General features: G+C 46.0%; 1 protein-coding gene across 1 annotated transcript in view; it reads right to left on the reverse strand.

Annotated features, from left to right (window-relative positions):
- Positions 1-14,003, reverse strand: part of FOXP1 (forkhead box P1) — a 568,616-nt gene that overhangs the window by 424,232 nt on the left and 130,381 nt on the right. The gene's annotated exons all lie outside the window — the stretch shown is intronic.

Below are 14,003 nucleotides of genomic sequence, written 5' to 3' on the forward strand. Positions count from 1 at the left end.
ATAAGGGAAAGGGGAATGAAAGGGAAAACAATATCCCAAATTAATAGCTTCTACCCTTGCAGCAGAGCTGTGAAGAAAAAGATTAATCAAAAGTGGAGGTTTCCAAACCTGGTAGGTCCTGAGTGAGACTGGACTGATCTTATTCAAGGTTGTACCTAACACCTGCTATCAGAAGGTAAGAAAGAAACTGGATCTCCACCAACATTTTTAGTTCCCACCAGCAGTGTACTAAGGGCAATGACCTTTAGAGACCATCTCAATATGCCACATCATTTGCAAACTAATTTGGAGGTTTCTGGTCTACCTCAGTGTTTCCCAAAAGTACAATGCAAATACCATGGGTGGTACCTGGGGTGGTTCTAGCTGACAAATGGAGATATGTATGCATGCACGCACACGCACACGCGCACACACACATTTAATACCTAGGTGTTTATTTTGACAGTTTTCTTTCCTTTATGGTCCACCATCATACTAGTTTTCCAATAATGAAAAACTTCTAAAGTGTCCTTTTATGAAAAATATTAATTAAAAATAAACAAATGAATAAATCTTTAAAAAGCAATCTAAAGTAAGAGTAGGTAAAGTGTATTCCAAGTACATAAAGATATGGCAAAAACGAGGGTGTGCAGTTTGACGAGCCATCATGTAGCTACACGAAGACGTGACAGAGAAGGTGTCAACCCATATTAGAGCACATGGTAGGAAAGCAGAGGCGTGGGGTCTAATTCTACCCACATGCTACTGAAGTCACTGCTCTGCTATGAGCTTCAGAGTCCTCATCTGTGCAGTGGATTAAATATGTGCATCCCAAATGTTTTTATCATGATATTCCCCAAAATGATTTTTTTTAAGATTTTATTTATTTGACAGAGAGAGAGACAGTGAAGAGAGGGAACACAAGCAGGGGGAGTGGGAGAGGGAGAAGCAGGCTTCCCGCTGAGCAGGGAGCCCGATGTGGGGCTTGATCCCAGGACCCTGGGATCACGACCTGAGCCGAAGGCAGACGATTAACAACTGAGCCACCCAGGCGCCCCCCTAAAATGACTTTTAAAAAAGCGTACATATAGACATAGGGGTATATACACGCGTCTATAAAGGTATATGTCTGTACATGTCCATAAGGTCACATATATAAACGTATGCGCATATACAGATACAGATATGTAATACACAGTTATGGGCTTGTGTATGTACATATATTGATACATATCTACCCATACGCACATTTACGTGTATGTCAAACCAGACCGTATCCAAGGTGGAGGTCGATCAGCAGAGCAGATAGGGACCAAAGGCAGTTATGAATAAAGAAGTGTTCCCTGCCTGGTGCTACGCATCTGAGTTTCCACCTCCTGTCCCAATCAGCATCTGGGGAGCCCCAAGCCCACCAAATCAAATCACAGGACTATGAGAGTCTTCACATTCCTGTCCAGCTCTACAATGTCAGTATTCCCTAAAGCCTCACCCTAGGATGACCAGGAGATGAGGACCTGGAGATGAGACTAGGCCTACTCCTATCACAAAGGTGGCTACCAATCTGCAAGGGACAGACATTCCAAAGGAAACCCGTCACCAAAACTACCAAAGTGAGATGTTTCCTAAAGAAGAGCTCCGAACAACATATTCCTAGGGGGAAAACCACATAAGAGTAAGCAAAAGAAGAATGGAACTGCAGCAGAAAGTGAATGAATATCATTTTCCGCAATTTTGACATCAGGATAAAAAACATAAACAAATTAGAGGTGAATTTAGCTAGGCAATGCCATCCTCTACCCTCAGGTAAATTTATGCCCTGTTCATAATTTCAGAAAAAAGAATAAAGCTACACATGGTTTCAATATTTTCACTATGCTACGGCAATCTAGTTATCTTTCTAATCAATAAGGCAACCAAAACTGCACGTGTTTCCTAAATAATTTTGAATTTATACCATTTGACTCTTTTTTTTCCCAAGAAGCATAAATTGTCTGAGGGCCATCTCCCCAATGCACGACAATAAATTGCAGTCCATCCTATTTTAGGATAACCATGATATGCACACATCAGTCACCAGCCAGCCTCAGGACAGAGACACCTGCATAATGAATGGTTCACCCTAGAAATCGAGAGGCAATTATTGGTCTCAGGATCTCCTGCCCAAAGAGAGGCTGGTCTGACTCTTCTTTCATCCAAGGGTATGATGTTACCAAGCCACTGCCCAAAGTCCTCTCCTGAAATGGCAGGCTTCCTCTTAAAACTGTCACCAACTACCACAATTCCCTTAAATCAAGCCAGACCAGGGTTAACCCAACTGTGATTAGCACCCCAGCTGCCTCTGCACTGCTGATGGAGCACGTCCATCTGAGCAGCTCAGGGGCACAAGTCATAATCTGATCCCTCCTGACAGGGCCTCGGTTTTCTATTTCATCATTTCACAAGACGCTTCCTTTTGTACTTTTCAAGCAACCGGGCCCAAGTTCTTAAGGCAGTTTGTAGTCACCGAGCGATCTGGGTACTGAGCATCTTCTCCTTTCAGACATTTCGACATCTTAATGGTGTGATGTGGAACAGGAAACATTAGCTCACCAGCTAGTTTCAGTCACACTTCACAGCTTTCTAACACAAGTCACGGACAACACATAAAGGAAGTCGGAAATCTAGAGGAATGATAATGTGGACCCTTCAGAAGAAAGGAGCATCTAACAGCATCAGCACAAACATGAACTTCTCAACCTAGAACCACCAACACCAGCCACTTTTTACTGCCATTCAAAAAAATACATAGAATTTAAAATGTCCTAGTGCTTCTCAGACCTTAAGGTAGATATGAACCACCTGGTGATCGTGGTAAAAGATGGATTCAGGGTGTGTGTCTGAGGGGGAGGGGGAGGAAGCATTCGGCATTCATAACCAGCGCCCAGGTGATGCTGATGCTGCTGGTGCGGGACCACACTCTGAGCCGCAAGGATGTAGGGTCCTTCCCCCTCATCTCCACCTTTTCTTCCCACCATCCCAGTGAGGTCAGAAGAGCCCACAGCTGAAAACAAGTTTCCACCAAAACCAGGCTGAAAACGTGTTTCAAACGAATCTGAAGTGTGGAAAAATAATCGAAAAGAAAAGCAAAATTAATAATTGTCCAAGTTGCAAGAAGTTCTTCCATTAGATGTGGAAGCCATTCACTGGTATGGCTGTTGAACTCCCACACTTCTGGGAAGGACCTAGTGGCCAGATTTGACCCTTAGAGACAAGAAGGCAACTGTCCTCCCTCTTGGCCACGTAAGGCATGAAATTCTGTCATCTCCCTTTCAACAAAAGCCACATACAGATTACAGGTAGATATTTTCATTCTCTCCCTCACTCACTCTCTCTTTCTCCTTCCTTTCACACAGGGAAAAAAGTAAGCCACAATTCCAATAAAAGACTTGGTGTCTAACCTAAGAAAATAGCCATGATTTTCTCAGAAAAAATTAAAACTTGATCAAGAGCCAGGTGAGTACAACCTGAAACCCAACACCCAGCCCCAGAATCTGAGACCTTCGACTCTCTGGTGGCAAAAGGCAAACCAAAGACGCAAAATGGTAGCACCTCTGGTCATGCCCATTTACAACACCTCCAAGCCTTCAGTTTCACATCTTCAAAGTGCTTTCTGAGGGTAAGTTTATGAATCCACACAACTCCTCTGGGTTCTCCTTCCCCAAGTCTTATTAACCCCATTTTGCAGATGAGGGAGTGGAGAAACACCCAGAGTTTTGGCAAGTCCAAGCATACATCCAATCGTGAGGAGGAGGCCCCTGGCCCCCACGCCCCAGACCAACCCAGACGTTCAGAACATCCTTGTCACAGGCCCAGAGGTGGTGTTCCTTTGGCAAGGACAGAGACTCATCCTGGAATTCTGCCAAGGAAAAACACATTAGCCCTAAAAGTATGCCCTTTGCCCCTACTCACAAACTGCTCAACTTTATAGGACCCCTGGGATCAGACCAGCTTCTGCTGACACGAGGACCATCTCCCACCGGCTGGCATGCTTAGACATGTTTCTGAAATGGGCACCAAGAGGATGGGATCCAGCACCGCAGGGGCAGCTGCCCACGGGGTCAACTCACAGGTATCCCGGCCTGCCCTGTGTGTACGTCACAGACATTTCCTGAGAGCCAGAGCCCTTCTTCTCTCCTCCCTCATGGAAGCTGCTGAAGTCTGGCAGAAAAGTAGGGTTACATCTCCCCATGGTACATGTGTCTTCAGTTGCATTCAATCAGTTTGTCCTGGGTCAAAGGATTTCATGTGTGGCCCTAAATATACCTGCAGACTACGAAAATGTACCCACAAAACCAGATGTTAACTTCTCTGCCAGAACATGTACCTTTTAAAATGAGTAATGATGAGCAGGACTGAGAGATGCTTTAATAGCAGTCTGACCCAAAGTAGTAAAGAAGCGACCACCATCTTGGAAAATGGGCACAGAGAATCACCTCCTCTGCGGTCTAACTGGGAAGATCCTAAACGTCCTCTTGGGCTTTCAGGTCATAATAAAGGAAAATGTCCCTGTTATATAACCTCTGGCTATGTCACAGATACTGGGTGGGGTATCTCCCTAATCTCCCTCACAGTCCACACCAGCAACTCACCATGTTACGAAGGAGAAAAGAAACCAAGACAAGCCCCTTGCCCAGTGCCCCACAGCCAGGCACAAGAGGCTTCAATGTCTTTCTCTTGACTCTGAGTTCATGATATTTTGACCACTCCATACCACGGGTGCTGGGGGGCTTATATCATAGTAGTGGGGAGCATCATGCCTAAGAATCATAAATGGCTGCTAAGTTCCAGTGATAGCTTAATAGGAATCTAAAAACAGCGGGGTTTTTCAAATCACACAAAAACCCACAATCCAATTTTTCTACTCACTTCTTATACATCCTAGGAGAACCACACCTTGAGCATGGGGTCACTGCTGAGCTGGAGAACTGACCCTTGGGATTCACTGAGCAACCAGTACTTACACTGTGCTCACTATTGTAAGATGAAAGCAGAAGACACATCCGTTGCCTTCAAAAAACCAAAGGTCCAAGCAGAAAAACAAAACACTCCCATGAGAAAACTGCCAGGCTGGAGGTGGTGCGGGGGGAAGGGGGGGCGCACAGGAAGGTACATGTCAAACATAAGAGGTAAGGAGCGACTGAGAAAAAAGTAGGATGCTTCCCTGGGCAGAGAGCAATGTATATGGCGGCTGCCATACTCAAAGTGTTGACGGAGGAAAAGATAAAAAGCACTAATTTGAATTTTTATTAATAGACTGGGATTATGCTAACTTGTAAATGCCAGATAATCACCTACAAGGTGTGCTCCTTTTACTGTTAGCACAGACTGTGGTTTTTCAACTCTGTTCCAAGGGGCCACTGTAGTATGAAAGGTGGAGAGGAGAGACGCGCTGCTCTGAGTTGTAAGTCACTCAACTTCCTGGATGGTGTATAACTGCCTCCTCAGCTCCAAGCAGAGTCCCTGGCAAAATAAGTGCTTACCAAGTATCTGCTGAATGAAAAAAACAAGACGAAGGAGAGCTTTGAACTCGTGCCCCTGGTCAACCATTAGAATTCAACTTTTGTTTATTTTAAATGTTGAGGGATGGGGGTCCAAGTAAGATTTCTTTTGGGCAAGGCAGCAAAACCACTTAAAAAAAAGAAACCAAAAAAAGACATGAGATTTATGAGTATCTCTAACGTTTGCCTCCATTTCTTACTCTACCATGGCATTCATCCAACACAAAGGCCCACTAAATTGGGCTTCTTCAAACTTTTAACAGATTTCCAGGATCACAACCACATTCAGCCATCCACATATTGCTGAACCACATCAGTCAATAGTGCAGCCTGTTCAAGACCATAGCCTGGAGGCTAGCTGGGTTTGACCTACACGCTGGCTCAACTGAGTTTCTGCCTAGAACTGGAAAAAACACCCAGCATAAACTCCAAGCTCAAGGCATGAGCCTCAGATCATGCCAGCTCTCTGATCCCATGGGAAGCTGAAAGAGGATAGTAACAACTAACACCAACTCGTCTTGACCTATGAGCCAAAAAAACAAGGTACTCTGGAAAAGCAGGTAGGTCTAAGGATTGAAAAGATTCTATGAAGTCCAAGGGGCTGGGTAAAAAAGTCAGGGGACAAAGTGAGTCACATAAGTTCCACTGTTGGCTAAATGGGAGCCATCTGCCAAATTATATTTGAACATCAATAAACAACTCACCAAATAATCTGTAAGTCCCATCAGATGAACATCTCTCCCCCTGGAAGATATCAGTAAGAAAAATGGAAACGTACAGTGTACAGTCATTGTCCTCAAAGAATTCAGAGGAAACTCATTCAATAGATTCACTATGAGGCAAAATAGACAAGTGTTACGAAGGAAAACCAAAGTGACTTCTGGTGAGAGGATGAACATAGTTGGGCCCATGAAAGAAAAAGAAAAATGAAAACTTCAACAGAAGAAGGACCAGAATCTCTCAGTTCATTTAAGACTTATGGGGACCCTACCTCAGTGCTTTTGCACATGCTGTCCTACCTGCCAAAAAGATTCTTTCCCAGCCCTGTGTATAGGGGTCTCCATCTCATCCTGCAAACCTTCACTTGAATACCACCTTCTTGGAAAGTCCTTCTCTGACCACATACGTGAAAATAACCTCCCTTCTCTCACTATCTCTTAAAACATCAGAAGCACATTTTTTCCCCACATAATCATCCCATTTATACACATGTATTTCTTGACTTATTATTTGACTCCCCCCTTGAAAGACCATAAAGGGAGGAAGCACGGCTGTTTGCATGGTCTCCATGGATCTAATATGTAGCCCCGGGTCTGGCACAAAGATAGAAGTCAGTCAGTGGCTGCAGAATACATGAACTAATAAATGAATACAAAATGAAGAATGGAGGGAAAAGTTGCACACAGAGTGAGAGGAGAAGTGACACTCTAACAGGAAAGTGTCAGTGATGTTAGAGGGGAGCTGGGTGGGAGGGGGTGGTGTTGTGGAGAAGGGATTAAGAAGAACCAGAAACTGAGCTGCAGAGGGAGTGTGCAGGGAGATCACAGAAGGCCTGGAATGCCTGGCTAAGGAGCCTGGGCTCTTCTGTCAATAAAAGGAGCTCCTGAAGGTTCAGAACAAACATATGTGACATGATTCAGATTGTTCCAACAGAAACGTATGGAGGCAGCATTTTCAGCCGCAGGCTACCACAATAATATGCAGAAAACATACCAAAGGCTTGAATGAGAGGAAAAACCCAGCAAAGAGAATAGACAGGATGAGAAGCAGAGATGCAAGTCACAGACTTGAGCCGCGAAGGGAATTTGACGGGTGAGATGCCATGACAATGAAGAGGACTCCTAGATTCCAGGCTAAGTGACCGGAATTAACAGACAGAGGAAATGCAAGAGCATGAGCAGGTACAAGAGAAAAGATGACAAATTCCATTCCAGGGATGCCTATGAAGAGATCTGGGAGTAAGCGGGGAATCTTTGTAAAGAGATCTTTCAGGAACCTGAAAATGAGTGCCTGGAATCCAGGAAAAGCATTAGCTCAAAACAGGAATATCTTGAAACATACTGAGGTAAAGAGTATGGAAACACACTGAGGTAAAGAGCAGAACCATGAGGGAGAGGGAGACTATCTAGAGTTTAAATCAGAGAAAAGTCCAACGTGAAGGCATCAGTATCATGGCTTTCCATCAAGTGGATGAATATCTGTGATGGGGGCACAGCCTCTCTTCTCCGGTAGGAAAGTGAGACCATGTGTCTGCATTCCAAGTCCCTGAACCCTCAGAAAGATGAACGTGGCAGCAACAGAGTGAGCAGTCTCTCCCACAGCACCGGGGCTATCAGGGAGACCTGAGGAAGCAATGGTGAAAATTGTCAGGTGTCTCTAGCCCATCTCAGAGTGAGACGCCCTGTAAAGTCCTCTGCATTTCCTTTCTGGTTCTAAAAATGGTCATGTTCCAACTGTTTCCTGCTCTAACCAAATTAAGGGAACACTACAGATACAAATGCCAGTGGAAAAATATGGCAGCAGGAAAAGTTTACAGAGCTAATTTTCAATTGTTTTGGCAAAACAGCTTGGTCCACTCCTTCAGGTCTGGAAAGCAATCAGCTTATTAGCAGAGAATGGGCTACTGTAGCTTGATGAGTCTGGTTCAGAAGGCTGCTTTATGGTTTTTGTTTTGTGACAAGTTGCAACTGAGAAGCCATTGTTCTAAAGAGGCTCCTGTATGAACTGTCTTTCATGCCCAAGGTTCAACAACAGCCCTTCGAGAGGCAGACTCCTAAAATAATAATAGGGCAAGTCATGAGATTCAAAGGAAATTAAACATTTGAAATTCCTACAATGAGATGTGGCCTGGACACACATCCACACAAAAGAAACTTGAAGGGGCACACAGAGAAAGGGTTAAGTGCACTTCACCTTGAGCTGCAACTGCTCTGGGAGCTCTTTCCAAACCCTGGCTCATCCGGAGCTGCTGGTGGAGCAGGGGCTTTCCTGGCCCTGAGGTTCAGCTCCGCTTGTCCATTCTACTGTGCAATTACAGAATCAATAAAGCATCCCTTTGAAACTCCCTGGACTAGTGCCGACACGCAGACAGGAGTCGGCTGACGTTTTTTTGCTATTTCCGTTATTACAGCCGGCAAACCTGACCAGAAGGCATCAGAGCTCCTCCACGGGCTGGGCCAGAAGGCGGCTGTGAGGTCCGGCTGCACATGGGCTGCCCCTATGCTCTGTGTGGTCCGCGTGCTCCCTGGCAGGCTCGCCCGTGGCGGGGACCACCGCACCCAGGAGATGGCATTTCTAAGGGGACACTGAGGATAAAGTCCAGAGGAGTCTGGATGAACTCTGCCTTCCCCACGTCGGTGGGGTGGGCGGGAGCAGCGGGAGACTATTTTTTAAGGGGGAAAAAAAAAAAAGACATTCTTGGACAGGCTCACCTGAGAAAGATTTTTTTTTTTTTTTTTGGTCTGCTCTGAGCATTTCAGGAATCAAAGGCCTGTGCCAAGAAGCAGGCAGCCAGGCGGAACTCAGCACTTGTGTGTGTGTGTGTGTGTGTGTGTGTGTGTGTGTGTGTGTGTGTGTGTGTGTGTCGTGAGAACTTAGGGGGTGGGGGTGGGAGGGGGTACTGAAATGTCCCTGTCCATCTGTTGATGTCTGGGTGGCAGAAAATATTGAAATAGAAATAGAAAGTCAGAAAACTGCTTAGGAGCAAAACCTGAAAGAGTATTGTATTTGAAAGGGAATGTTAGACTGATTGTATAAAAATGGAAAAACAGAATTAACATGTTCCGTAATGATTCGTCTGTGTTAACTAAATATTGAGCTGAAATTTGGTGAAACCCTCAAAATAAGACTTTCCAAGGAAGTCGCTGTCTTCAAAAATCATTGCTGTCTCAAGACGGCTCAACACCTCCGCGGTGCCCTATCTGACTCACCTGGCGGACAGCCTTCCCATTCGCTTTACTCAAGAAAGCACAACATTATGTGCTGTGTACTCCCCATTCCAAAACCACAAGACAAGCCCATTACCAGCATTCCTCAATACATATTTGCATATCCAGTGAAAAACAAAATTCACCATCTTTCCAAGCTGCTTCTGCTCTCCTGGGAAGCTATAAAAACTGGCAACTTGGACAGATGAAGATTCCTCTTCCTCATCCAACCAATCTCACCCAGGAAGTGACACGAGAGCTTTGCTCGAACGGCCCTCCCGCCCCTCTGACCACAACGCCGACAAAGACCACCCTGGGAATGAGGCAATTCAGGTTTTTAACTGGCTCTCCTGACCGTACCCAAAAATAGCCAGCCCCAAACCACGGAGAGCCTGACTCAACGACTTGCAGCGTGAGCGATCTGGGCATTGCTAACTCAACCCGACAGTCCTTACTTATAAAATAAAGACCACAGCCATGCACACATAGTAAAATGAGCAGGCGCAAATCTGGCGCAGTATTTCAAGCCGAGTGAATAATAGTACAAAAATATCAAAAAAAAGAAAGGTTATGAAATTTTACAACAGATGACAAATTGGTAGCTTTTCCCCGCTTTTCTGGAATGGATTCAGTAACAGATTTGAATCTTGGGTTTTGATGCTTATCTGTGATACACAGGGATCCCAAGTTCAAGGGGAAAAAAAAAAAAGAGGAGTAGTTATCTGCATAGTACTTCACTTACAGCAGGAGCTAGCCTTCGCTCTTCACCCTAGAAATGATTCGATTCCTTATTTAATTCACTTTTACTTAAAGCAACATGAAATATTTAATTTTAGTTTTCCATCCTGGGGGTCTTCTGTACTTGAAGCTCTCAGACTTAGGTCTAAAAGATAAACCTACCTGCTCAGATTGCAGGGAAACCGAGAGAAAGTACTGCATTCTGCCACTTTGGAAGAGAGGCTCAAAACTCTGCCTTATGGTGTCTGTCTGTCACCCAAGCTCCCTAAGCTGCGGGGGAGGTAGCCACACATTTCTGGGGCGAGAATGTCCACAGGGGACTGCCTTTCGGGTCACAGGCCCAGCTGCACAGCAGCTCCAACCACCAGGGAACATGGAAACCGTGCCAAGAGGCCCCCCCCCCATTTCCACGAAACACCTTCCCAGACTTTCTCCCCTAGTGCTTCAGTCTCATTGACACAAAACATTTGGAAGGTGCCTGGTGGGAGGAAGCATGCAGGGAGAGGACCCTGGAGGAGGATCCAGGAGACACACCCCTGGACTGCAAGTAACTCTTGCTGTCTGGGGAGGAAGATGGACACGCAAATGAGCCACGCAGAGACAATACAGACAAAAACAAACCAGCTGCTGAGTAGCCTCACAAATCTCCACCAGCAGCAAAGAGTTCAGGGTCCTTTCTCTGCTGGCTGAATAGGAAATCAAGGAAGGTTTCAAGAAAAACAAAGGCCGTGAGGAGTAAGAAGCAATGCACCAGCCTGTGCTTGCTAGCCAGGAAGTACCGGGGTGGTTAATATTCTTGGCGACCTCAGCTCCACTCCAGCTCACTAATCAGAGCTGATGTGTCTCAGGGCTCACACAGTGCTAGGCCCTGGGCTAAGCTACGGGCTTCATGCAGTCGATCCATGCGATGACTCTTGCCCATTTTAAAGACAGAAAAACTAAAGTTTGGAGGGATAAGGTAACTTGCTGGCTTCACCAAGCTAGTAAGTGGCGAAGGAGGGACTTGACCCCTGGTCCACCTGGTCCCAGATGGCCCTACTATCTGGTTCGGATGGTTAGTTAGTTTGACCAAACACATTTTCCACAGGTATTTGCTAAAGTTAATAGAAACTTAAGAGCTCCTTAGTCCCAAGTCCTCATTTTATAGGTGATAAACATACCTACATGGAGGAATGGAGACCAATTTTTCCACAAAGCCACCCTATGGCTTTGGGTCAAATTCAGAAGCCAAACTACCTGGCCTCTTCCAGACCCTATTTTTCTTTCTATGTGTTCATTCTGACTTTGCTGTGTAAGTGACATGGGAAAGCAAAGCCATAGAGTAAAAAATAAAGACTACACTTAAACCCCTCCATCTTGTAACTCCTGGTCCCTCACTGGCACCTGGGGAGCATCTCCTCAGCCACCTGAGAAACCGAGAGAACCTCAGGCGGAGTCAGACGGTTCTCTAAGGCTACTGGCTGTAGAAAACTGACCTGCAGCGTATTTCTTCAGGGCCATCCTCAGCTGACACTTGGACCATTCTGCTCAAGGAACTTCAACTCCTACGGGGCAGCGAGTAGGACCCATTGTGATACGCAGAGGGTCAACCCTCGACCTCTGTGCTCAGTGCACAACAGCAGCCCAGCCCAGACCCTGTATCGCCTCACTCCTTTCCTGCATCCAGCTCGTTGGTTTTTCCATCTCCTCCCAAGCTCGGCCCTGAGCATGTTCCCCTGCCCGGTCCCTGCCTTGCCAGCCCTGAGCCAGCTTCTGACCTTGCGCCCTTCCCTGCTTTTCAGAGCACAATCGGCGCACCCCTCCCGGGCCCTGGCCCAATGACCCCCATTCTTCTCTCCCTTTGGAAGCTTCCTTTTCCTGCCCCTCCCTGTCCAATAATCTGCTTCTATTCCACTGGGTCCCCCTGGGCTGACGCTGCACCGAACAGGGCAGGGCCTGGGCTGCCTCCGGCATTCCAGCTCTGGTGTCAAGTGGCTTTGAGTCTGGCTCACCCAATGCCTGCAGCACTGAGCTCCTCATCACAAACTCACCTCCCCCCCACCACTACCAAAACACCAGAACTCTCAGCATTTATACTCATTTTCAGGCTTCAGTGTGGCACTCCTAAACCTAGCCTTCAAAGCAGTTCAGCACTCAACTCTGACAGGAAATGTGAACATGTAAAAAAAAGAGTTTTTTTAAACATGATTTGGCTGAGAAGCTTTTCTTTGCAATGTTTCCAAGGATGAACCAGCGTCTGAGCTTTAAGATGGATAAAATGACGGCGGATTTGAATGATTCTAATGGACAGAGTACCGTGATCATCTTGTACCTGCACTGATAATTTTGGATCCTTAGGTATTTAAAAAACAACAACAACAACAAAATTGGTGACCTGAGTGACTTGTTTTGTCCTTAATCCCCCACCCTGTGACAAATCCAGAGCAAATCAGTGATGATGGTAGTAGATTTGTATGTCACAATTCACCCCACAAATGGTGAAAGTCAAGTCATAAACTGTTGGTATACAAGGACCCTGAAGAAAATATATCAAAGTCAGCCTAACTAGCTCAACTAGCTCAACTACTTTAGGCATTGTTTTTAAAACTATAAAATCAAATAGTAGGTACCAGACTTTTGATTTATCTCTTTTTCTCTAAAGAGACAAACTCCCCAACGTGTCCATCTGAAGAGAACAATGTCTCATGTTTGTTACCGTCATGCACACACACAGTCGATCAGGGAAATTTTATGGGGTCAACCACGAGAAATAAAAATGTTCCAGGCTTCCCAACACATTCAGTATCTGACATCACACATCAGAGAGAGGGCAGGCAGCGGAGACCTGGAATAATCTCAGCTTGTGCAGGGGGAAAAAAGGCCTGTAAACTAAAATAAAAACACATTAAAAACGTGCATGTTGTACAAACAGAATATAAAACATGTCGACTGGGGCTTTAGTTTTCCCTCACTGGTGAGATAAGCTTTCCCCAGCCTGCTGTGTCTTCTGAATCCCCGAGAATCCACCTCTCCTTCCCTCAGAAGAGCAGCTCCAAGCACTCCCACGTGAGCTTTCTCTTTCCTGATGGGTTGGCTGGATGGGTGTGAATGTCTCTGGTCTGCAGGTAACCAAAACTGTGCCTGCACTCACCTGCACTGCTGGCCCTCCCCAGATGGCAGGGGGAGAGCTCGCTTATCACCAGCCGCAGAGCCAGGCCAAAAATGCCCAAACCACGGTACAGCTTCCTGGCTGGCTTCAATTGCCATCGTTTATCTTCATATGCCTCAAGTTCAGTTTCTGAAAATTATTTAAAGACCTAACACCATAATGAACGTTTCTGCTACACACAACTTAAAAAAAAAAAAAAAAAAAGTCACAAAGTATTATGTTTCTTGGGTAAGGCACCCAAGAGGAGAGGCAAAAACATCAAAAATCAGAGTTTTGACTGGTAAGGCGCTTACTGTCCAGGTGAAGAAGCAGGCCCTATACGTCTAAAAAGATAAGCCACCCTGAGGAAGTATGAGTTAAATGCCAAATGGAACCTTCAGGAAAGAGTGAGGGCTTGGGACCTAGATTCTAAAGGCCCCAGGGGGCCTGACTCACCTCTCCCCACCCAAGCCCACCTCCGCCCCTGGCAGGCTCACAGCCTCCGGAGAGCCCTCACTCCTGCTTCTGCCCTAGTGAGACCCCTGCACGCTGCAGGTCACACTGCACTCTCTGAACCCAGCTCGGTGCAAGTCCTAACTTCCTCTACAATGCGAGTCTAGAAATGCACTTCCAGGGTCCAGGAAGTGCCTGAGGCCACAGCTTGAAAACTGTTAGTGCCCTGGCATGTCGTGATGC

This window comes from Callorhinus ursinus, unplaced genomic scaffold (assembly GCF_003265705.2).
Source record: "Callorhinus ursinus isolate GAN/ISIS: 27379988/994484 unplaced genomic scaffold, GSC_fseal_2.0 scaffold15, whole genome shotgun sequence".
Classification (NCBI taxonomy): domain Eukaryota; kingdom Metazoa; phylum Chordata; class Mammalia; order Carnivora; family Otariidae; genus Callorhinus; species Callorhinus ursinus.